The 27,052-nt window shown below is 42.3% G+C and overlaps 1 long non-coding RNA gene across 1 annotated transcript; it reads right to left on the bottom strand.

Moving 5' to 3' along the window:
- Positions 1-210: 210 nt before the first annotated feature.
- On the bottom strand, positions 211-26,882 carry LOC138949678 (uncharacterized). The gene is made up of 3 exons (XR_011450396.1): positions 26,280-26,882; positions 765-2,018; positions 211-324 (listed from the first exon to the last, which is right to left on the bottom strand). It is a non-coding gene; the product is annotated as an uncharacterized lncRNA (long non-coding RNA).
- Between the last annotated feature and the right edge of the window lie 170 nt (positions 26,883-27,052).

The raw sequence follows: 27,052 nt of genomic DNA, 5'->3' as shown, positions 1-27,052 counted from the left end.
CACTGGACAATGTTGGTATTTCAGGTGCCTCTTGTTTCAGCCAAACAACGTCGCTGTGAGCACTGGATGATGTTGGTATTTCAGCTGCCCCTTGTTTCAGCCAAACAACATTGCTGTCAGCACTGGACAATGTTGGTATTTCAGGTGCCTCTTGTTTCAGCCAAACAACGTCGCTGTGAGCACTGGATGATGTTGGTATTTCAGCTGCCCCTTGTTTCAGCCAAACAACATTGCTGTCAGCACTGGATGATGTTGGTATTTCTGATGTACGCTCCATCTGCACGCTGACTGTTTTGTCTGTCTTGAAATCTTCCCCTGCTGGTGCTGTAACAGAAAATTCAAAAATACAGAAAATTCAAAAATCTTTTGTAAGTCTCGTGATGAAAATGTTTACATACCTTTTCTGAAGGTATGTAAGACAGCATTCCTGAAAGATAGAAATTCACAAATCCCAAAGACAGAAAGATTCTCTTCCTGAAAGAAAAGAAGAGACGTTAACAAAAGACAGAAAAAGATGTCACTTAAAGGCACACAACTTCTCAGGAAAACAGTTCGGCTCACCATCTCAGATTTTGCCGGTCTTTGCATGGAATACGACCATCTGTCCACTTGGTCACATATCAGAAATGAACAGCGTGGGTAATCCCTGTGCATAGTGGACATAGCTGATGAATCAAATTAAATGTTGTAAATGCAACCACTGGCTTCTCAAGAAATCATTTTATTCAGTGGAACCCCCTTTTTAAGACCCGTTACACACTCACTGCTTGGAGTTGTCTCCATCACCACACTGTAAGCACTGGACGATGTTGGTATTTCTGTTGGACGCTCCATTTGGATTCTCACTGCCTTGAAATCATCACCTGCAGGTGCTGAAACATAAATCTTTTGTAAGTCTTGTGATAAAATGTTCACATACCTTTTCTGATGGTATAAAAGACAGCATTCCTGAAAGATAGAAATTCACAACTCCCCAAAACAGAAATATTCTCTTCCTGAAAGAAAAGAAGAGAAAGACAGAAAGAAATGTCATTTGAAAAGTACACAACAGCTCGGCTCACAATCTCAGATTTGGCAGGTCTTTGCATGGAATACGACCATCTGTCCACTTGAATTAGGAAACAAAATAGAACATAAAACATAGTGATTTTACTTGTGAATTCAGAAATAACACCTATAAACCCATTTTTGAAGAAAAATATACATGTACTGACAATGGCAAGGCTCGAACCAGCGACCTCGTGATCTCTAGCTCATTTCACTAACGACTAAGCTAAGAAGGCAAGCTGACTGTTGGGCGAAAAATAGGAAAGTCTAAGCATTTTTAGAAGTAACACGTCACGCCACACTTTCACAGTGACGTTTCTTTACTTTGACGTAATAGATTGCACAGGGTTCCACATCACTAGAATTAAGGGTATAATACCCTTTGACCCTCCAAATCACGTAAGAGATGCTCTCTGAAGAGGTATAAAGACGTAACTGTTTTCTTCCAAAGAGGTCAAATAACGTACGAGTCAAACACTGCAAGGGTATAGCCTTTGCTAGTTTACAGGCCGCCTGCTCTACTGAGACCACTAAAGTACACGCCGTGTTCGTGCCACTCCTCTGTCGACACTGACACGCCGTAAAGCAGAGGTTGCCTCCCTTGTCCTCAAACTGCGCGATATCTTTAAATTGATCATGCACTGTTCGCTTTAGCCTATCCGGTGCTGTCGCCTGCTCAAAAAAATGCCTCGCAAAACGCTCTGGGAAAAAAATGACATTTCATGGATACACCGATTGTCACTCATACCCTGTGAAAAATCTGGAAGGGGTATAAAACCCCTTTACTTTTTTTCCTGAAAGGGTATGAATACCCTTGACTTTTGGGGTTGTGTGGAACCCTGATTGCACGAGGCTTTAGAAGAGATCGAGGTTCCAAAACAAGCGTCTTCAATTTAGCTGCCTCGACTGCAGGACATTTTCAGTAAAATACACGTAAGTACAGTATGTAGGATAAACAGAATACTACATAGCTTGCTGTGTCGTACCAGATTTACACTCGTTGCTTTTTCAAATAGTGAACAGCTCGCTTTCGCTTGCAGTTCAATATTTAAAAAAAAACCGTGTAAATCTGGTACAACACAGCAAGCCATGTAGTATTCTCTATTTATATGATAAGGAGTTTCCATAAATTGGATAAAGATTCTTTTTTTTTTAAATTGTATAAATCGTTAAGTTGGCCGCATTTGGAATATGGTAATTAGGTATGGTCCCCATTTTTAAAACGGCAATCTATTGCCTTGGATAGAGTTGAAAGAGCGACACGCCTATTAAAGGATTTAAAAGACTTGACATATATATTGAGAGACTGGAGGTGGAAAGGGAAAACTTTTTCAGCTTTGCTGATTATGACATATAAATTGATAAGGCCAGAAATGACATTGACAAGATTTATATTGAACATTGTAAAACAAATTTGAGGAAGAATGTCTTTATTAACAGAACTGCACCCTTTGGAATGCACTTGCACCTTAAAAAAAAAGAGCACAAAATGTTAACTCCTTCAAAAACCGGTTGGATGATGATATCCAAATTTTAACAGTAAAATTTAATTTTGATGAGTAATTTATGGAACATCAAAATGATGAATTAAATATTATGAACAAGTAAATGCAGACCAAATGAAAACAAAAATGTTGAAAATATGATGGGGCGATATTCGGCCTTATCCCATTAGTCCGGTGCGGAGAAGCTCTTACGAGCACCCTTGTGAGATATCTTTTTAATTGTTGTTTCTAGATAGTAAAATATGCGCTGAAAACGGTCAGCTATCTGGCCACCTCGAAATAATGTCCCTGGTACCCTTTTAACGCTCCTGAACCACCCCGGGTGGCAATCTCGGGTCGCAACAGAGAGTGTACCCCATTCCGCCCAGAGCCTTAACCGTTAAAGATAGGAAGACAAGTATTGAACAAGAAAGATGCACAACAACCATGTCTACAATATTTGGTCTCACATTTATATAAAAAATATTGATGACCTTGGAATTCATAGGCTATTTTTAGATTTATGACCAAAAATCGCCAAAAACATGACAAATTGGTTTTTTTTCTAACCTTAACTTGTTTGTTTGTTTGTTTGTTTGCTTAACGCCCAGCCGACCACGAAGGGCCATATCAGGGCGGTCTAACCTTAACTATAAAAGATTTAAAGACAAGTATTGAAGACAAAAGATACAATGGGATATTGGCAACAACATCTGTTCTCATGATTGTACAAAATTGTTGATTGTTATTGCTTTTTGTTTAGTTTTTGTGGATTTCACAAAGCGTAACGATTAAACGGCAACGCGTGTCAACGCGTATGAAATACTTCAGTTAAAGTATTAATTAAGGTTAAAGTATCCCAACAATTGTTTTACTCGTTTTAATGTATAAAATAGAAAACCGAGCAATAATACATTCATGTAACATAACACTGACAGTGTGACCTATCCTTTTTCTTACCCATTTTTCACCAGAAAAAGAAATCCCTCCAGATTTAAATGTTCTACAAGTAAATACATAGATATAAACATATTTCATATCCAAAAATGTGAGTCCAAGTGATAAAGGGAAAGAATAAATAACAAGAAAAGACGTATGCAAGTAACTTTACACCAACTAGTGCTATTTGAAGGTGAAATAATTGTTATACATGTACAGCCAGTCTTAAAGGTGGTCGTCTACATTTTTGCTTTTTTTCAATAATCTTATGGTTAGATTTCGCTAAAAAGTTATGTCAGATGATGAATGAACCATGCGGAAAAAAGTTATAGGAAAAAAATATATGTAAAAAAAGATTTTATTTTTGGGTAGCGTGACTCACGCTTCCAAGATTTTGTTTTCTGTTAGCTGAGAACATGTGCTTTGCCTAAAAATACTGACCAATCAAATTCATGTCACTATGCTTATAGCCACGCCCAAACAAGTGCAGCAACAGTTTGACACTGGAGCGCTGTCCACGCTTTTTTTAAAACGCACGAAATGCACGGGATTTGAGATGAGTTTTGCGCTTGGCATTTTCCAAATAAGGATATCCTACTATGAGTACTACGCTGGAATAATACAATGAATTTTCAAACGGCTACACTGGCTTCATCTTTCCTGATCGAAAGGGGGTGTATTGTTGATATTTGTAGATAATAAACTCTGCATTTTAATGGTCAAATGGCGATTTCGGTATAAAAATGTAGACAAGGACCTTTAATCACTTAAATCGTACTAGTAATTGACGAAAACATTCTCTTTATATTGAATGACCTATTGAGTGCTTAAGACAGTGAAATAATTGAATTTAAGTGGATTCAGAGCCAGTTTTAGGCAACAAACAAAATATCCCGAATAAGGGAAAGGCAAACATATCCATTCCACTTTTGTTATTACTTCAGCTACACCTTAGTAATCAAAAGAGAAATACTCAAACAAAACAGCAAATGTTAGACAAAACATTGGGCAACAACCAAAAATGTCCTACCAACCAAACTTTGCTACCAACCAGCCTTTCCTATCTTTCAGATTGTAACTGGACAACAGCACAACATGAACTCAAAAACAAAACATGAAGCTGCTAACCACAGATGTGGCACTGACAGATGGAATAGAAGAGCCTCTGCATACATGAAAATCAATGACAGTTTTGAAATATTAACAAAACAGCCTTCCACCCACTCGTATTATTTTTTATTGTTTTTTTTTTTTATAGTAGAGGGAATGCATCTAGGCTGGTTGACCTCATGCTAAACAAATACATGACAACAGTACAGCTTCAGACATCTTAGCGCATAGGAACAAAGGGCCACACATAGAAGTCTGTTTGCTTTCACACTGTTTCTTCAGGAAATGTACTTCTGCACCATCAGCAAAGAGGGCTTGAATCTGCAACACAAAATAACAAGAAATTTCGAGGTGATATTCAAAGCGTACCAGTTCCACATAACTAATCTCATGAAAATAATCAATTTGATTGAATTAAACATAAATTACCATGCATGTTATTGTTAATATATTCGTGGACATTTAAACAAAAACTAGGATCATTGGTACTGAAACAAAACAAAAAATAAATCCCCAGTGCCTCAATTCTCACAATTGTTTCTTCTTCCTGAATGTATTCAAGTCCTTGTACTCTTTCCCCTGGAAATGCAGGTCACAGTATTGTCAGCTGAGTCCACACCACTCTGTTCTGTAAACTTCACTGGATGTTGTCTCAGTTGATAGTGTCCAGGGGGTGTACCTGAGAAGGAAGAAAATTTAAAAAAAATTAAATGCTGGACCGATTTGTGTTCTGAAATAGCATTCCTAATGCTGTTGATCATGTGTGTGTTATGTTACATTGTGATTCAAACACATAGTGTTAAAAGTCATCCTAATACATAATTATTCACTCTAACTGTCTTAGTCTGAAAACACTGACCTTCTTTGTGAAATTTTTTTACCGAGTTAAGTTACATTCAAGCAATAGATTAAGTGAGTTTTTGTTGACGTGTTTGTTGACCTGCATTAAACCATAATTATCTTGTTTGTCAAGCAGCCTTAAAAAAAAGCATCCACAGAAAAGATAATAAACTATGCTGACGGCAATTTTTACTCATACATCTAACTTGACACCGAATAATCCCTTAGTCTATGATTATGTTTGTGTTATGTGACATTCAAACACATGTTTAAAAATGCTTGTACTAATTTATCCACTCTTTGAACATTATAGTGTGCAATTAGTGTCCGCAAAAATGTTAAATTCTTCAAGATACGTTTGAAAGTAACTTTACACAAAACCTATAGTGTCATGTTACATGCAAAGAGAATTTATGTCACAAAGGAGAGGGTAGGACCTTGCCTTCGTTTGGTAGCAGACGAACTTTCTGTTGCGGGCACAGGAAGTACTATAATAGAACAAGGCATGATGGACTTGATGTTCTGACACTTCCGCCCAAACTATTTCTGGTCGAACAGCCGAGAAAATTTGCTGAGGAATTGTTCCCGTGACTGCACCATCACTCAGGTTTCACCTTCAACTGTGAAATGCAAGTATTTCTTTTCCTTTTAATCACGCATTTTACGTTTGTTAATCTAAGCTCGGCGGTGCGAGGGGAAATTCATGTGAATCGTCCTCTCGAGTCGAGCATGGGTCAGTAGCCTAGTAGGTTGGAGTCTTTGACTTTGTTGCAAACAAGGCTCGGAAATGGAGAGATCGAGCAAGGTGTTGTTCATAGGGCATTCGCACGCAAGACGTGTGGGCGAATTCGTGAAAAACAAAAGGGTAGATAGTCGAGTGCATAGCAACTTCAACGTAGCGAGGGCGAAAGTGTATTTTTGTGGCATTGGCGGTGCTAAGACTAGCATGGGGCAAGCTAGGAAAAGATAACTCTCGCTGCAAACCACGCCCACTCAAAAAATCCGGTCGGCGATTTGGCTCCGGACCCCAGGGTCAGGTTACGGCAAAGTACGTCGTATTGAGTGGTTGGTTGTGCACGATACTGACCGGTACCACTAGCAGATACATAGGGCTAGAGGTGCATCGACATTTTTTTCGCCAGGTCGCGAGAATTCTATAAAATAAATGCAAGCGAACTTTTGTCATTTTTTACATTTAGTCAAGTTTTGACTAAATGAAGGTATGTTACAAAGTGCGCGTGCAGCTAGATTTTTGACGAGAAAATGGCCCCCTATTTTCTGATCACTCTCACTGGCTCAGTTTTGGGGTCCTCGTTTCTATTCTTATCCGAATTTACTTCACGTGGGCACCCTGTCGATGATGTAGAGCACATTCTTGACTTTAAGATTGAGAAAGATGTCAAGTCCAACAGTTTGTAGCTCGCCGGCCAAAATATCGGGCGAAGAAGACACACAAGAGGTACTTTTATAAAACAATTTATAGCCTATGCACTCTTATGAGACGACTATAAACACTTGGTTTGACCATTTTCCTGCTGTTTCCCAAAGTTTCAAGTCGATAAAACGATGCGAAGTACCTTTTAAAGGATGCGCCGTTTTGCGTACGGATTGTCAGCCATGTTGCATTCACATCCAACATGGCGGTCGGTAAAGTTCGTCTGGTCTCAGTTTCATACTAACTTACGAAAAAAAAAAAAAATTTTTTATAGTTGTTTAATAGAGCTCTGAACCTTTCTTTTGATACCAAATTGAACAATATTGATAAACAAATGTGTGTTACAGAAAAATGTCAAAAATGGTTTCCATTTATCCTCTTTGCCTCTACAGTGGAACCCCTCTCTAGCGACCTTGAAAATCGGTCCTTATGGCGGGGGGTCCTTACAGAGGGAGGGGGCGGGGTCAGGGGGCCACAAAGAAAGTCACCTCAGATTTTCTTAAAAAAAGAAAACGGAGAAGTTTGAGTTGCATGTTTCAATGCAAAAAGAGTTAGTTTCTGAGCAAGCATTCTTTACAGCAGTCCCTGCAGTGATGAAGGCCCTCCGAGAAAGAGAGTGAAAAATCGGCCACCGTTCTCAGCATCTGGTATTTGTGTGTAACCTCTTTCATTGACACTTATCCAATCTCAAAGTTATCTATACCATTGGAATGCTGATTTTCTGCCCTTTCAAGTGATATAGATCAAAATGTTAAATGAAGATTTTGAATTTTTTTGTAACATACCTACTAAAAGTTTTAACGTAAAGGGGGGATCGAGACGCGCCGGGTCGTGGTGTGTGTGTGTCTGTGCATGTGTGTGTGTAGAGCGACTCAGACTAAACTACTGGACCGATCTTTATGAAATTTGACATGAGAGTTCCTGGGTATGATATCCCCAGACGTTTTTTTCATTTTTTTGATAAATGTATTTGATGACGTCATATCCGGCTTTTCGTGAAAGTTGAGGCGGCACTGTCACGCTCTCATTTTTCAATCAAATTGGTTAAAATTTTGGTCAAGTAATCTTCGACGAAGCCCGGACTTCGGTATTGCATTTTAGCTTGGTGGCTTAAAAATTAATTAATGACTTTGGTCATTAAAAATCTGAAAATTGTAAAAAAAACAACACAAATATATAAAATGATTCAAATTTACGTTCATCTTATTCTCCGTCATTTTCTGATTCCAAAAACATATAAATATGCTATACAAGCTCTGAAAAGTAAAAATATAAAAATTATTATCAAAATTAAATTTTTGAAATCAATTTAAAAACACTTTCATCTTATTTCTTGTCTGTTCCTGCTTCCAAAAACATATAGATATGATATGTTTGGATTAAAAACACGCTCAAAAAGTTAAAACGAAGAGAGGTGCAGAAAAGTGTGCTATCCTTCTCAGCACAACTACTACCCCGCTCTTCTTGTCAATTTCACTGCCTTTGCCATGAGCGGTGGACTGACGATGCTATGAGTATACGGTCTTGCTGAAAAATGGCATTGCGTTCAGTTTCATTCTGTGAGTTCGACAGCTACTTGACTAAATGTTGTACCAGCACGGTTGGCCTAGTGGTAATTAATGCGTCTGCCCCGTGATCCAGAGGTTGTGGGTTCGAACCCCGACCGGGTCATACCTAAGACTTTAAAATTGGCAATCTAGTGGCTGCTCCGCCTGGCGTCTGGCATTATGGGGTTAGTGCTAGGACTGGTTGGTCCGGTGTCAGAATAATGTGACTGGGTGAGACATGAAGCCTGTGCTGCGACTTCTGTCTTGTGTGTGGCGCACGTTATATGTCAAAGCAGCACCGCCCTGATATGGCCCTTTGTGGTCGGCTGGGCGTTAAGCAAACAAACCATGAGTTTAAAGAGGGAAAAAAAGTAAGAAAAACCACTGGCTGGTAACACAACAGAAAGCCCACAACACTGTGTCTTGCAAAAGTGTGTGTGTGTGTGGGGGGGGGGGGGGGGGGGACACAAATACAAAGACAGTATTGTAGTTGAAAAGGTACTGAGTGGACACAACAACAAATTAAGTAGATGTGAAACGCCAAGGCACTGCATACCCCAGCGAAAGACAAACCTCTCTCTCTCTCTCTCTCTCTCTCTCTCTCTCTCTCTCTCTCTCTCTCTCTCTCTCTCTCTCTCTCTCCCTCTCTCTCTCTCTCTCCCTCTCTCTCTCTCTCTCTCCCTCTCTCTCTCTCTATCTCTCAAAGACACACACACACGAACACACACACACATACCCCAAGTTACACACGTATACACACTCACTCACACGCACTCACTCACTCTCTCACACACACTTAATTCATACACACAAAACACACCCCCAAACACACATATAGACAGATGGACATACACACCTTTACAAACAAACACACATACACACACACATACACTTTCGCACACCCACAAACACCCACCCACTCTCTCTCTTTTTCTCTTATACAAACACACACACACACACACACATGTACGCACGCACACACCCACAGACACACACACACACAAACACACATTGACTCACACAAATCTCATACACACAAAACATACACTCATACGCACATACACGGTTGGTCTAGTGGTAAGGCGTCCGCCCCGTGATCGGGAGGTCGTGGGTTAGAACCCAGGCCGGGTCATACCGAAGACTTTAAAATTGGCAATCTAGTGGCTGCACCGCCTGGCGTCTGGCATTATGGGGTTAGTGCATGCTAGGACTGGTTGGTCCGGTGTCGTAATAATGTGACTGGGTGAGACATGAAGCCTGTGCTGCGACTTCTGTCTTGTGTGTGGCGCACGTTATATCTCAAAGCAGCACAACCCTGATAATTATGGCCCTTCGTGGTCGGCTGGGCGTTAAACAAACAAACAAATACGCACATAGACAGACGGACACACACACCTTTACAAACAAACACATATACACACACTCATACACACACAAACATACACACAAACTCATGCACACACACATTCACACACACACACACACACACACACACACACACACACACACACACTCTTTCTCCCTCTCTCTCAGTCTTTCTTACACACACACACACACATGCACGCGCACACACACACACACACACACGAGTACAGACTCATGCACGCATACACACTAACACATGTGCACAAAATGAACACACACACACACCGCGAGAGAAAAAGACTACAGAGAGGCATGACGTCATGATGCATTAATTGACGTCAAAGACTTTTGACCGTGACGTAATCTTCTTACGCGAGCTTTATCCATATCTTGGATAACCACACACACATAGACTTGGAAACTACAGAATTTTCACCCGTCCAAAGCGGCCTTGGGTGGCGTTTGCTAAAAAAAATGGGGGCGCCTATTGCACCCACCATATTTTTGTTAGTATGGTCCCAATTTTTGGTGAACTTCCATCCATCTGTAGCCCGTAGCCGGGCACAAAGAATCCTTCTTTATCATGTATTATCGGTATAAAAATTTCTCAAGTCGATTACAGTATAGCGTTCGTGGGATACCTCCAGCTTCGCTGGGATAACTGATGATAAATATGTACATGTTATATCAAAATCAATATTTTAATTTTATCATGAATGGACCAGTCATTTTGGTCATGCAGCTTTTATTTCAGTTCAGCATGTTCATAATTATGCAGCAGTAGGGTGGTTGACATTGTTAGAAATTACCTTCGAGACAGTTTTTTTGTTTACCTAAGAATTTTTGGAACAAAGAAATGCATCAGACTCGGTATGTGCCTAATTACTAATTAGTAATTTATTGGAAGATTAACCAGATCTTACTTTTTTTACTTGGGTGGGCTTGGCTTTGGTGCGTGGTTGCTCTTCACTGCGACAAGGTCGTGGTGGACTTTGTAGAAGGTTGTTAGTCTTGCTCGCCTCCGTCTTCCCGCAGTGGGGCACTGCGGTTATGAAATTAAAGGCCCCTCCTGTTTTTGGAACCGCAGGAGCTTTCTAGTTTGCTGTTAGGTAGATTTTTGGTTCCTCTTTCCTGTCATGCTCTCTTTTTCTTCATGAATTCTTTTCTTTTTTCTGCCTTCTTGCTCATTCACCTGTATTTTTTCCAAAAATCTCTTCTCTTGCCGCTTGTCTCGCGATTCATGTATAGTTTAATCTGTTAGTGTTCTGATGTAAGTCCAGCAGTAGATAGGTTAAGCCTATTTTAACATACTGGAAACTGGTAATCTTCCAGTAGGTATTAATTTAGTTTTACTAAAGCCTGCTGGGACACAAGTAATGGGTTAGTGCATTTGTAAACAGGAATCGCTTGACAAGTGGCCCCCTTCATCCCCCCCTTCCTCGTCCTGATATGGCTCTGCGTAGTCAGCTGGACGTTAAGCAACAAATAAACAAACAAACAAATCGCCTCCGTCTGCTCTCAAGCGTAGGCCTCTCAAGGTCTTCGAGCATGTTGTTGACGCTGGAGGTCTGGCGGAAGCGATGCGACACCCATCTGGTTGCTCTTCTTTGGACCTTTTCGAGAGAGGCACCGTCTTCAGCGGTGTGTGGGTCCCATACGGGGCTGGCATACTCTAGGATGGGTCGTACTAGTGCCTTGTATGCAGCGGCCGCCTTGACCTTCTTGTTGCTGAGCTTGATGTTGCGTCTAGCAAAGCCAAGTGCTCTGTTCGCCTTGGTGGTGATGTTGGCGATGTGGGTGTTCCACTTCAGGTCTTTGGTCAGGGTGACGCCGAGGTACTTGGCCTGGGTCTCCTCCTGGAGTTTCTGGCCGTGGAGCTGGTACTCGTATGGTATGGTGGTACGGCGTCGGGTCATGTGTACGGTGGTGCATTTGGCAGGATGGAATGCCATCTTCCACTCTTGTTCCCAGGACGCCAGTCTGTCGAGGTCTGTTTGGAGGTTTTCTTGGTCCGCTGCTGTCTTGACGTCAGCATGGCACGCTGTGTCATCAGCGAAAAGTCGCGCTGTCGAGGTCAGGTCTGACGGGAGATCGTTTATGTACAGCAGAAATAGCGTCGGCCCGAGCACGGACCCTTGAGGAACGCCACTTTCCACTGGAGCTAGCTCTGAGATGGCCCCGTTGACGACGACGGACTGCTTCCTGTTGGTGAGGAAATCCTCGACCCAGGCGTTGACTTTCCCACCTATGCCGTACTGACGGAGCTTATGCACGAGTAGACTGTGGCTGACCTTGCCAAACGCGCGGGAGAAATCCAGCACTAGAAGGTCCACCTGGTGCCCTTGCTCAAGCGCGAAAGAGGCCTCGTCGACAAGCCCTAGCAGCTGGGTCTCGCATGATCTTCCCCGTCGGAAGCCGTGTTGTTCAGGACAGAGTATTTGGTGTTGTTCGCAGTAGGTGAGACAAAGTGGTGTCAAAAACGCCGGAGTGTATACAGGACTCTGACCCCTGTATACTTCTATACGCTCCAAGTGCGTATAGTCGGTGCAAAACAATTAAAAAACCTTATAATATACTTATAATATAATGTAGATTTCATTCTCTGAGTGTACATCAAAGATCAGACAACCACATCAACATGCAGATTGTCATTCCGGCAACGCCATTCATTGTCGATTCATTGTATACATATCAAAGTACGCTTGGGACATACACAAACAAAACACAAACAGTAACACACACAAAAACTGTTGTTGCACGGCAGTTTGGAACACACTTTGTGACTCACAAGTGGAAGTATACTATGTAAATGTACATTATTTGCCAACCCTCGACACTCCAAAAAAGAGATAGCGGAAGTCAATACATCATATATTGGTTTTTCATTGGCTACTTCCTAATGACTAGTTAGGGGGCATTTCATTGACAAAAGAGTTGTAACAAAGCTTTTCGTTGTCGGAGTGTATACAGACCTAGCAATCCTGAAAACACTCGTAGTGCATATAGCTTTTGCCTTATTTCACCTGTTTATCGCTAATTTCTGCATACAATGATTACTTTGCATATAGTGATAACTGAGGGGCGCGTGCCATTTTTGTAGTTTGTGTATACAAGAAACTTTTGAAAGACAAACTTGTTCGATTTTTTTCCCTTGAAAAATTGAAATTGGCTGTTCAGATGTTCGTGTGCTATTTTGGTGGTTGTGATGTGGTGGGGGAAGAATTACCATAACGACCAGCTGCCATGGATTTTTATTTTACTGCAAGTGCAAGCAGAATAACCATTGCACCATTTCATCCTCGTTTTCTTCAAATACATGTACCACATTTTTTGTTCTTTTTCTACAGTAACGCCTTGAACTGTGAACAGTGGGGAACCATCAAGGCCTTGACCAGTGACCAGACAGGTACATGCAGCTTCTCACTGCAGCATGGAGGAAGGAGACACAGCAATTCTGTCTGACTTCAAGATAGAGATTGATGTTGCAGAAGAGACACCGCAGTACTGGCACATGACGGAACCACAGCCATACGGTAAGGTTAACCAAACCTATCTAACACTAAAACAACAAATGCAACATCCTCAGTCTACAACCTGCTGAAGCAATGTGCCGTGCTGAAGACTGCTAGCTTTAATTGTTAAAGTGACATTTTTTAGGTGTGTTACTGTTACTTTAGTTTTAACAAAACCTATGTACCGTACTTTCCGGGTGACAAGGCGCTTCGTTATCTAAGACGCACCCCCTTCTTTTTAAAAAAAATTGTAATCCAGTCACCCATTGGACGCAGGGGGCCGATAGGGCGCACCAAAATTGAAAAAGTATACCGGTAGTCGAAGAATGAAAATAAGCCGGCGAGATCAAAGCCAGGTTCATTGTTTATAGACACGACCTTCTTCCCAGGGGTCAATGACCCAGTTTTTGCCATGAGTTCCTGTCATATCTGAGAGAGGAAACACTTCCGGCTTCGGGGTCAGTGACCGGTCAGTGACCGAGTTTAACAGAGTCGAACTCTGTGTGTGCGGGGAGATCAAAGACATTGTGATAGCTGGGTGGCCTTGTTTATAGACACGACCTTCTTCCCAGGGGTCAATGACCCAGTTTTTGCCATGAGAGGTGGTTCCCCTGTCATATCTGAGAGAGGAAATACTTCCTGCACCGGGTCAGTGACCGGTCAGTGACCGAGTTTAACAGAGTGGAAATAATTATGTGTGCTCTGTGTGTGCGGCCAGATCAAAGGCAGGCATTGTGATAGCTGGGTGGCTTGAGAGCTCGAGGAAACTTGGCCAGGGCAGTACCTAGTAGCTGAAACATGCATTATCACAAGTTGTTTGACTGGTACTCAGGCGGTCTCTTTGATTTTTTTCGTATTTCATACACGGATTAGACGCTTCGTTATACAAGACGCAGGGGTCGAACTCGAGGAAAAAAGTCGCGCCTTATGACCCGGAAAGTACGGTAAAGATAATTTTGTCTTTTGAAGAAAAAGCAGAGAGAGATAAAATAAATAAATTTAAACCAGGTTGACACTGCAGGATAAGCTTGTAGACAAAATAGTTTACGGTAAGTGAAGCTTTGTATACAGCACATCACTAAGAAAAAGAAAAATGCCTTTGTTCGCAGCTCATTTTAACTGTAACAACGATAAGGCAGTTTATGTTGAAACATACGATCGACTGAATAGGCCAATAATTCCCCTGCCATATTCAGCAAACATTGCTTTTGTAAGACGTAGTGGCTATACAGTACAACAGATTGCTTTTGTAAGACGTAGTGGCTATACAGTACAACAGATTGCTTTGTAAGACGTAGTGGCTATAGAGTACAACAGATTGCTTTTATAAGACGTAGTGGCTATACAGTAGAACAGATTGCTTTTGTAAGACGTAGTGGCTATACAGTACAACAGATTACTTTTATAAGACGTAGTGGCTATACAGTACAACAGATTGCTTTTGTAAGACGTAGTGGCTATACAGTACAACAGATTGCTTTTATAAGACGTAGTGGCTACCTCGCGCCCCCTAATTGGCGTAGAGGCGCGTCCCCCAGGTGGTGGATGGGGGAGCCTTCTCTACTAATTTCTGAGAGAAGGTCGCATCTTTCTCGATGCCGTGAACCTAATTAGGATCTTTTTCTTGTTTCTTCTCTATTTCTGCCTCCCCAAAGTCCTTTTACTTTCCTTTTCTCACCCATAAAATTCTTCACTTATTACCCTTGTTAAGTGGTTCTTGTATAGAATATAGTCAATGTTTGTAAAGATTTTAGTCAAGCAGTATGTAAGAAATGTTTAGTCCTTTGTGCTGGAAATTTGCATTCTCCCAGTAAGGTCATATATTGTACTACGTTCCAAGCCCCTGGAGCAATTTTTTGATTTGTGCTTTTGTGAACAAGAAACACTTAACAAGTGGCTCTATCCCATCTCCCCCCTTTCCCCTATCCCATCTCCCCCCTTTCCCTCGTCGCGATATAACCTTCGTGGTTGAAAACGACGTTAAACACCAAATAAAGAAAGAAACGTAGAGGCTATACAGTGCAACAGATTGCCTTTATAAGACGTAGTGGCTATAGAGTACAACAGATTGCTTTTGTAAGACGTAGTGGCTATACAGTACAACAGATTGCTTTTATAAGACGTAGTGGCTATACAGTACAACAGATTGCTTTTATAAGACGTAGTGGCTATACAGTACAACAGATTGCTTTTATAAGACGTAGTGGCTATACAGTACAACAGATTGCTTTTATAAGACGTAGTGGCTATACAGTACAGCAGTCCCTGCAATGTACGGCCCTCGGCGTGAGCGGACACCTGACATGTACGGACATATTTGCTCGGCACGGAGTGTTTTCCTTCTATATTTGCCCCCCCTTAAACGGACACCTTCCCGCAGTGGGGCACTGCGGTTATGAAATTAAAAGCCCCTCCTGTTTTTGGAACCGCAGGAGCTTTCTAGTTTGCTGTTAGGTAGATTTTTGGTTCCTCTTTCCTGTCATGCTCTCTTTTTCTTCATGAATTCTTTTCTTTTTTCTGCCTTCTTGCTCATTCACCTGTATTTTTTCCAAAAATCTCTTCTCTTGCCGCTTGTCTCGCGATTCATGTATAGTTTAATCTGTTAGTGTTCTGATGTAAGTCCAGCAGTAGATAGGTTAAGCCTATTTTAACATACTGGAAACTGGTAATCTTCCAGTAGGTATTAATTTAGTTTTACTAAAGCCTGCTGGGACACAAGTAATGGGTTAGTGCATTTGTAAACAGGAATCGCTTGACAAGTGGCCCCCTTCATCCCCCCCTTCCTCGTCCTGATATGGCTCTGCGTAGTCGGCTGGACGTTAAGCAACAAATAAACAAACAAACAAACGGACACCTGCAAAACGTGGACGCGGACACTCATTTTCGGTCCCAACAGCAGGTCATACCTCCAATGTACGGACAGACCATCCTCAAATTTTCACCACAACAAAATCGATAACAGAGCAGTCCGGCTCTTGGTACAAAGATCACAGCCCCAATGGCATGATGACAGTCACTGATAACTTGAGTGCACGTGTACCCATCGTGTGTCTGTGTGTAACCTCTTTCATTGACAAGATACTCTTGTTTCTCCTCAGCCTTGACCAGTGAGTCGGTTGCCTAATCTATGAACCCTTCAGTTGTCTTGCTTTGTCAAAAGTTACGACACAGTCAACTGGTTTTGCTCTGAGTGAACAGTGCAGCTGGCCTCTCTGGCTACAGCCCCCAACAGTATATATGGCTGGAGGGAGTGAGAGAGAGGAAGGGAGGGGCGGTGGAGGGTTAGCTGGCTAAACTCTGTGGGGTGTCCAGTGTCACCGCATGTCAGCAGGAAGAGCATTGGAGAGAAATAGAGAGGTGTACTCTTCCACACAATTTCCAAGCATCAGTTGTCACGGCTTGGGGTAGGCATTAGTGAGGGAGAGTGGGAGCTGTGTTATGTACAGTGTATTTCCGACTAAAGAGTGAAAAGTCACTGCCATGCCACATGATCGGCATGCAGTCAATAAAGCCAGACAAGAAACAAATAAATTACTTGATTATGACATGCAGCTCTATCTGCTGCTATTTATTCAAACTGGTTTTCAAGCTTATTCTTGCAAAGCATCTGCACACGCTCCTCTGTGCTGTGTTTGTGTGGCTGCTTTCGTATGTCAGTGCATGGTGAGTGTGTTCACTGCCTTGAGGATTTATTTTATCTCTTCTTTTCAACACTTTTCATACAAATCCTTTTTACAGAACGTTTAAAGAAGTATTAGGAGTTTATTGTTATTGTTTAGTAGCCACAAGAAGTGATTAGCATAGACTCAATCCTGTTGTTTGTGTGTCTCTGTGTGAGTGTATGGGGGAGGGGGTGGTGTGGTCACCCCTCCCGTGACCGGACACCTGCAATGTACGGACAGTTTTGCTATGGCCCAAGGGTGTCCGTTCATGAGAGGGACTGCTGTACAACAGATTGCTAATGTAAGACGTAGTGGCTATACACTACAACAGATTGCTTTTGTAAGACGTAGTGGCTATACAGTACAACAGATTGCTTTTATAAGACGTAGTGGCTATACAGTAGAACTGATTGCTTTTATAAGACGTAGTGGCTATATAAGACTTCCCCCGCTGGTTAGGGAGTGTCCCATATTGGGACGAGAAATAATTTACCCGATGCTCCCCAGCATGTCGTAAGAGGCGACTTACGGATTCTGTTTCTCCTTTTACCCTTGTTAAGTGTTTCTTGTATAGAATATAGTCTGTTTGTATAGATTTTAGTCAAGCAGTATGTAAGAAATGTTAAGTCCTTTGTACTGGAAACTTGCATTCTCCCAGTAAACCACAAAAAAGAAACCAACATGAACAACTTCAGAGCTCTTACTTTGATTACAAACTGCATGATTTCAATAAAAGTTGAAAAACAAAATGATCGGTTTGATCTAATGCTGATCTTTTGCAGGCTTTAGGGTTTTTTTTCAGCGGCAAAATTCAGTGCTTCGTCTTGTATTGAAAACAAAAGCAGACGACAAATTTAGTCAGTTGGAGTTGTCTCCCGTACTCCTGTAGCATGCACTGATCTAAAAATAATCCACTATTTTTAGATCAGTGCGCTGCACCGAGACGGTTATACCCAAACGGCGCATACCACAAACGGTTCGGGAATTCCCGACAAAAGAAAAGATCCGCATGCGGCACTGGCAACTTCAGTGTCAGCTGAACACGAGAGCGTTCGGTCTTTTAGAAGATTTGTATCTTGAAATGAAAATTAACGAATATCGCGCTGTCCGAAGGAATGGAGTACATATCGGACAATGACCACGCTCAGACTAAAACGATAGGACATCTGACCGACATGCGGCAATGTGAATCGGACATTTGGGGATTTTCATCATTATATGCTAGCCCAATTTAACCAGAGCTAATCCTGATTTAAATTACATATTCTTACGCAACTCACATAGATAGCATTAACTTCAGTTAAAGTGCTAGGACACTGAACTACGCTTCACCCCAAAGGGGAAGCAACCCCCTAAAAAAGAACGGCCTTGACCTATAACCCAAGCTATACAAGAGTCGAGGTCATACCGTCACGTGACCTATCACGCGTGACTCAACCGCCGCCATGTTGAAAGCTCACTCCCACTTCAGCCACCGAGTAGCTCGGACGCTTTTTACACTACGCTGCAGGCTTTTAGCCTACTGTCTTCTGGACAGTGTTTCACCCCGTCTACAGGTCCCTGCTTCTCATGCACAAGTTTGGGTGAGCTCGTTCTAATTTGTTTGCTTTTGCTTGCGTTTGTTTCTTTCTCCGTTGTTCGGTCTGATTGTTGTTTATCAATATCATAACTCAGACTGGTTTTGTGTCAGCAATGGCTGACAAGGAGAAAAAGAAACCACAGACTAGTCAGTAGCTGCTGAGGTTTCTTCTATTAAGTTTCGCATAAAGAGAAAGGCAAAGGCACTACCATTTCTGTTCTTGACCCAGCTTCTCTAACTACTACGTCTGTTAAATAACCTTGAATGGTTGAAAACGACGTTAAACACCATATAAAGAAGAAAGAATGTCTGTTAAATTTTGGACCCTATGAGTCCAATCATGCCGGTGCTGAAGCAGGTTAAATTTAGGTTACTTCAGCCAAGGCAAACGCAGTGGGAAAGAGAATACTTGTGTTAAAGATGGTTTTTCTTCCCTTTTTGAGATGTTTTCGACCCAAATGTATAACATGTTTGCGCAACAACAGCAGTTTGCTGCGGTTTTGCAGGCCATTCGTCGAGTTTGCGCTCGCTCCCGGCGGGAGTGGTGACGTGGCTTGTTGTCACGCATCGAGGTTCCGCCTTCATGCACAGTCACTTCGGCTCCCGCAGTGGGGCACTGCGGTTATGAAATTAAAAGCCCCTCCTGTTTTTGGAACCGCAGGAGCTTTCTAGTTTGCTGTTAGGTAGATTTTTGGTTCCTCTTTCCTGTCATGCTCTCTTTTTCTTCATGAATTCTTTTCTTTTTTCTGCCTTCTTGCTCATTCACTTGTATTTTTTCCAAAAATCTCTTCTCTTGCCGCTTGTCTCGCGATTCATGTATAGTTTAATCTGTTAGTGTTCTGATGTAAGTCCAGCAGTAGATAGGTTAAGCCTATTTTAACATACTGGAAACTGGTAATCTTCCAGTAGGTATTAATTTAGTTTTACTAAAGCCTGCTGGGACACAAGTAATGGGTTAGTGCATTTGTAAACAGGAATCGCTTGACAAGTGGCCCCCTTCATCCCCCCCCCTTCCTCGTCCTGATATGGCTCTGCGTAGTCGGCTGGACGTTAAGCAACAAACAAACAAAGTCACTTCGGCTGAGGTGCACGCAGAGGAGGGTGTTTACTTCGTACGAGGAGCGTTCACGCTCTACAGGTTAGTCAGGTTCACCGGTAACCAGGTTCTCTGGTGAAAGTGTTCAAGTTGGGCCGGAACTAGTAGCTCCCCCGCCGCGGCTGGGGGGTGAAAGTTTGACTCTCCCGGAGGCTATCGCTCTTAGTAAGCGGAACTCACGGGGGGTCAACACCGGACAACAAGTTGGGCCGGAACTAGTAGCTCCCCCGCCGAGGCTGGGGAGTGAAAGTTCGACTCTCCCGGAGGTTATCGCTCTTAGTAAGCGGAACTCACGGGGGGTCGACACCGGACAACAAGTTGGGCCGGAACTAGTAGCTCCCCCGCCGAGGCTGGGGAGTGAAAGTTCGACTCTCCCGGAGGCTATCGCTCTTAGTAAGCGGAACTCACGGGGGGTTGACACCGGACAACGAGACGGATATACTCACGGGCAGACTGGCATGTCTCCGGTGAATGTATATAGTCTCAACTTCTGCCCTCTGGGCAGGAGGCTGCTTTTGGACAGGCTTCGCACGGTTCATCCGTTTTGCGGTCAGCCTCGCCCTTTGAGGAACATGTTAGTGATGCAGCTAGTCACAATGTTTTTCAGTGTTCAGCCTCAGCAGAATTCGAGTTCGACGATTCTCACTCAGTCACTGAGGAGGAAGTTGATTTCTAGTGGTCACTCAAACTTAAACCAGCTTTGGTTACTGCAGCTCAGGTAGCTGCCAAGTACTTTGCTGAAGGGTGACAGCTACGACAAGCTCTGCGGCACCACCACCCACAGCGGTGGGTGATTTCCGCCCTGCTCTAACGGAAGCTCGACATTTTCGTTTTAACGAATCTCCTTCCGTGGCTTACGAACTTTTCAAGGTTCTGGCTACAACTTCGGGTTCGGAGAACAGCTTGCCTGTGGACACTGTGCCTCTACTAGCGGCACACGGTCAGGCTTCTTATGCTGCTCAGCCATGGCTTGCCTCAGACCAATTTTGTCATACGAGCTCTTCGGTTTATTCCCGCAAGTTTGCTCTCTCCCGTCGGCATCACAGTCTTATTGGGACTTACGCTTTGCCGAGTGCACCGCTTCTGGTCACTCTGGAGCTGGCCAATCTTAGGGAGCATGGCTATCGTTTGGATGAACAGGATGTTGAGGATATGGAAGACAGTTAGCAGTAGCTTAGTCATCTGCCACTACTTCACCATCAGCTTTGGCTGATTTTGCTCCTTCTCAGGAACAATCTGCGAACTTTAAGTTTTTAGAGTCTATTTTGGTGGCTTTTCAACTTGTAAAGTTTTCTCAAACGATGTTTTTGTCCCACCTCTGCCTTTGCTGGCATCACATGGGGAGGCTCCTGCTTCGGCTTTTGCCGTGGCTTGCGTCACATTCAGCTGATTTGAGCCTTTTCAGGAAAATCTTCGAACTTTAAGTTCTTAGATCCTCCCTCGGGGGCATTTGAACTTGCGGAAGTTTTCTCAAATGATTCTCCTTTGCCACCACTTCCTTTGTGGGCAGCGCTGCGGCGTTGCTTTCGCTTGCGTCACCCGCGCAAGTAACGCTTCACTCGCTGAGCGCTATCCGTAGGCCTCGGTTTACACCAAGCCTAAGAACTTAGTTTATTCTTTTCTTCTTACTACGGAACCGCTCCCGGTTACACCGGGCTTGACGATCATACATCTTTATGTTCATAGCAAGGAGAAACTGTCTGTTTGTAAGAACAATTATCTCCTGGCTGTAGAAGATTGTGGCCGCACTTCTTTCTATTATCGTCTTTGAACAAGACTTTGATTCGTTCTTTCCCTTGTGCGTTTACGTACTCACGGGATGCCTTTGTGTTCTGTCGGGACACATATATAAAGGATTTAGCTTTGCTGTTCGCCTGGGAGAAGGCCTCGGCCGACAGTATTGTTCTGTCGGTGAGACTTAAATCTCTTCCTTGCTCGAGGGTTTTCTTTGCGAATCCTCTTCTTTGCACGTGGACTCTTCTCTAACAGAGAGAAGCTCACAGCAAAAGGAAAAGCCCACGACAGGCCTCGGCTTTTCTTATCAGAGAAAAGCGCTAAGCTGGCCGTTCTCAGCTTTGGTTTTTTATCTTCTTCTCGGCATGGCACGTTGCCAAATACCCACCACCCACTTTGTCTCCTCGAGGCGATTTAGCGGTAGGGTTCAGTGGGCAAACAATAGCACGCTTTCATGCATACTCTTGGCACTTGTCAACTGAAGTCTTAGCGTTCGGCTCCACTCTTCTCTCTGCCTCTGTGTTTTCCCACAGCGGCTGGAGGGGCAATTAGAACTCCCGCTTTATTGAGGGAGGCACTGGGGCCCTTCCTGTTGGGTCACTTATATAGATCGTGCCTATGTTTACTTCCACCTTTGGATATACAAAATAGATCGGAAGTGGCTACTTTTTTATTTAATTCAGATCTTCAGGGCTCTGGTTTCGTTTTCTAAACATTCAAATGAAGAGCTGGAACATGTTAGTGTCTTTTCTCGACTGGTTCACAGACACAACCAATCATTGGATTCCCACACCATTGCTCATGCAAGGCGTTCCCATTGATTCTCTCTCCACCATTCTCTTGTGGAATTCTTTCCCCTTGTCAGGGGAGAACATGTGTTGATTCAATCAGACAACACCACAGTGGTCTTTTATCTCAATAGCAGGGGGTGGCATCTCGCTCCCTATCACTGCCACAGCGAGCATGCGAGGTTTTGATGTGGTTTTTACCACCACGAGATCTTCTTAGCAGTGAAGTACCTTTCTGAGAGGCTCTATGTATTGGCAGACTCTAGTCAGTAGGCCAAGAATGTCCACTCGGATTGGACTCTATCTCACTACGCGCTTCTACTCCTTCTGGTGAATTTGGAGAAGCCGCTGATAGAAGTTTTGCCTCTCGGTACTATCACCTTCTGCTAAATGTTCGTCTCCCCGTTCCCAGATAATACTCTCGATTTTACTTTGAGCGGCCTGTTGGTCGCACATTATGGGCCCGTTCAATCTTGGTTGCCAGTCCTTTAGGCTGGCAAGAGGGCGCCGTTTTTTACACTCGAGCCACACGGGTGTCTACTGTACGGGAATCATTGAGACGCTCAGGGGCTTCTGCCTCAACTCTGGATTTGGTCTAGAGATCCCATAGGGGTCAGCGTCTTCATTTTTGTGTCACTTTGACTGGCTTGGAACAAATGGCGTAATATTAACGGAAAGAACTCCACTTCTCTCCGTTCAATGCGGGTGGCGAACCACCTATCCTGGCTTTCCGAATTTTCTCCCACGTCTCTGAATTAAGACTTTGTGATATCAGTTGCACTGACACAGCTAGGTCGCAAAAATTTTTTCACTTGGGTTCTTTTTAGCCAGCGTGATTAAGGGAACCTCCCTTTGGTTGGCTGAAAGCAAATCTCCAGTCCCGACTTGGGATTTGCTCCTAGTTTCGGAGGTTTTGAGTTCGGATTGTTTAATCCTTGACAAATTAGCCTTGTTATTCTAAATACGGGAAGCCGTCATACTTACTCTAGTAGCTTCTGAGAGAAGTGGGAGTAAGTGCATTTTCTGTCTGGTTTTTGCTTTAGACATCTCTTTGGAGAAAGACTGATCTATAGCGCTTAGGTTTAATTCAAAATTTCTGACAAATAAGCAGAAACAGGAGTAACCAGATCCGATAATACAATTCTACCAATTTGCAATATTTTGGCTCTGCTAGAGCCATACTTAACCAATTGAACATTTCGAGTTTAAATATATTTCTGACTCGCACTGATTCGTTTAGATCACCAGAACAAAGGCTTTTGTTTATTTCCATCAACACTTCTAGAGGCAATGAATGAATGATTTAGTGAAGTCAACCTTAGCTAAATGAACTGCCACATTGATTAGGCATGCCTACAGTGGTGGCAAGAAAAAGGGGGGGGGGGGGGCAGTCAGTCCTCCCTTTTCAGGCAGCACGGGCTCAAGAGGTCAGAGTGTAGGCCTCTTCTTTACCTGTTCTCAAGTCTGAGAGACTTACATATGTCATGAATGCAGCTCATTGAACGTTCAAGGATGTAGTCATGAGTTTCTATCGGCGGGGTATTTTAAGTACCCGCTATTTTAGCACACATCTACTAGACATCTTCTGCAGAAGATGTCTTTTTATGTTTTCCTGGGGACGTATCTGGTGCTCGGCAGAACAGAAATTTCGGTTTGCCAGCTATTGTAGCTACAGGCCAGATACTTGCAAGATGTTAACTGTGAGTTCATTTGCCCACCACCTAAATAAGCAATCTGCTATCTATGTGAGTTGCGTAAGAATATGTAATTTAATATAAAATTTCAAAAATAAATTTTGATTTAATTAATATACTTACCAACTCACATATTGAATTCCCTCCCAGCCTGCCCCGCAAATTGTTTAAAGGGGTATATGTTTCAAGACGGAATGAGTTTCACCGGTATACATCCTGCGCAGGCGCAGTACACCGGTAGTGGAAATAACCACCAAGGACCATGCCTTATATGGCATACGGTTTTTGTTTCAGAGTTATTTCCCCATGTTGCCACGTAAGAGTGCTTCAATGTCTTAGCAACAAAACGATGTTATTGCTTAGGGTTTCCCTAAAAATGAACAGATCACTTCAGTGGGAGTGAGCTTTCAAACATGGCGGCGGTTGAGTCACGCGTGATAGGTCACGTGACGGTATGACCTCGACTCTTGTATAGCTTGGGTTATAGGTCAAGGCCGTTCTTTTTTAGGGGGTTGCTTCCCCTTTGGGGTGAAGCGTAGTTCAGTGTCCTAGCACTTTAACTGAAGTTAATGCTATCTATGTGAGTTGGTAAGTATATTAATTAAATCAAAATTTATTTTTGAAATTTTATATTCAATAACGTTAAACAGCAAAGAGTAAAATTCCCTTTCCCCTGGATAGGATGCCAGCTCTATCGCAAGGTAAACCCCAAGCATGAAGCTGGTACCTATTTATACACCAAACAGTAAACCGTAATATTTAATGTTGTATTTCTTCACATCATTATCGTGTATTTGTGGATAACTACAGTTAAAATCGGACGAATGACACGCGTTGCCGTAAATCGGTACGCTTTGTGAAATCCACAAAAACTAAAACAATGCAATAACAATCGACAATTTTGTACAACAATGAGTGCAGATGTTGTTGCCAAAATCCCATTGTATCTTTTGTCTTCAATACTTGTCTTTGAATCTTTCATAGTTTCACCTAGAAAAAAGACAATTTGTCATGTTTTTGGCGATTTTTGGCCAGAAATCTAAAAATAGCCTATGAATTCCAAGGTCATCAATATTTTTTTATATAAATGTGAGACCAAATATTGTTCACATTGCTGTTGTGCATCTCTTTTGTACAATAACTGTTTTCCTATCTTCAACGGTTGAACGAAATTCCGATGAATGACACGCGTTGCCTTTTAATCGGTACTCTTTTGTGAAATCCACAAAAACTAAACAAAAAGCAATAACAATCAACAATTTTGTACAATCATGAGAACAGATGTTGTTGCCAATATCCCATTGTATCTTTTGTCTTCAATACTTGTCTTTAAATCTTTCATAGTTTAGGCTAGAAAAAAAGACAACTTGTCATGTTTTTGGCGATTTTTGGCCAGAAATCTAAAAATAGCCTATCAATTCCAAGGTCATCAATATTTTTATACAAATGTGAGACCAAATCTTGTACACATGGTTGTTGTGCATCTTTCTTCTACAATACTTGTCTTCCTATCTTTAACGGTATGAGGCGGAATGAGGTACACTCTCTGTTGCGACCCGAGATTGCCACCCGGGGTGGTTCAGGAGCGTTAAAAGGGTACCAGGGACATTATTTCGAGGTGGCCAGATAGCTGACTGTTTTCAGCGCATATTTTACTATCTAGAAACGACAATTAAAAAGATATCTCACAAGTGTGCTGGTAAGAGCTTCTCCACACCGGACTAATGAGATAAGGCCGAATATCGCCCCATCATATTTTCAACATTTTTGTTTTCATTTGGTCTGCATTTACTTGTTCATAATATTTAATTCATCATTTTGATGTTCCATAAATTACTCATCAAAATTAAATTTTAGTGTTTAAATTTGGATATCATCATCCAACCGGTTTTTGAAGGAGTTTACATTTTGTGCTTTTTTTTTTTTACAAGGTGCAAGTGCATTCCAAAGGGTGCAGTTCTGTTAATAAAAACATTCTTCCTCAAATTTGTTTTACAATGATGAATGTTCAATATAAATCTTTGTCATTTCTGGTCTTATCAATCAATATATATGTCATAATCAGCAAAGCTGAAAAAGTTTTCCCTTTCCACCTCCAGTCTCTCAATATATATATGTCAATTCTTTTAAATCCTTTGATAGGCGTGTCACTCTTTCAACTCTATCCAAGACAATAGATTGCCGTTTTAAAAATGGGGACCATACCTAATTACCATATTCCAAATGCGGCCAACTTAACGATTTATACAATTTAAAAAAAAGAATCTTTATCATATAAATAGAGAATACTACATTGCCTGCTGTGTCATTTCAGATTTACACGAGTTGGTCTACATACTTCGTATTGAAATGCGAGCGAAAGCGAGCTTTTCAATATTTGAAAAAGCAACGAGTGTAAATCTGGTACGACACAGCAAGCTATATAGTATTCTGTTTATCCTACATACTGTACTTACGTGTATTTTACTGAAAATGTCCTGCAGTCGAGGCAGCTAAATTGAAGACGCTTGTTTTGGAACCTCGATCTCTTCTAAAGCCTCATGCAATCTATTACGCCAAAGTAAAGAAACGTCACTGTGAAAGTGTGGCATGACGTGTTAAGGCCATGACAGACGGACTACACAAAACAGTGTTTTCTCTCAAAACAAACACAAAACAGCGTGTTTCCCGTGTGACATCCCTCAAAACGCGTTTCGGAAAACACTGTTTCGTGTTTCCGCGTCGTGTTTTTGGTTTTAGAGCCTGCTCTAAAATCTGAAAACACGTTTTGATAGTCAGCCAATGAACAGCGGACGATCAATTCACGTGACTCGGTTTCCGGCATCAACAATCAATCAATCAATCAATATGAAGCTTATATAGCGCGTATTCCGTGGGTACAGTTCTAAGCGCTTGTCGAAGAGTTGTCAACACAGGACTAACAAAGAAACTAACATCTTCAGACGGACACGAACCCTATCACACACTAGCAAACCCTGGTAAACAAACAACTGTTTAACAACAATGTACACATCAATAGCTAGGTCAAACAAAATAATATTAAGCACAAAGAAAACACCTCTCAACAAGAGAGAAAAAAATGGCCGACCCTGAGGCGGTACCGATTCAAGGTAGTACTGGAGCCCTGAATCCTTACTAGAGCTATATGGAGCCTGTAACGTTTGACTTGTCACTAATATCAGTGGGCGCTTTCAGCCGTGTTGTTTACAAACCCGAAACC

The sequence above is a fragment of the Littorina saxatilis genome, linkage group LG16, assembly GCF_037325665.1.
Source record: "Littorina saxatilis isolate snail1 linkage group LG16, US_GU_Lsax_2.0, whole genome shotgun sequence".
Classification (NCBI taxonomy): Eukaryota; Metazoa; Mollusca; class Gastropoda; order Littorinimorpha; family Littorinidae; genus Littorina; species Littorina saxatilis.
Note: the sequence above shows the minus strand (reverse complement) of the source record. Positions and strands in the feature narration are given on the sequence as shown.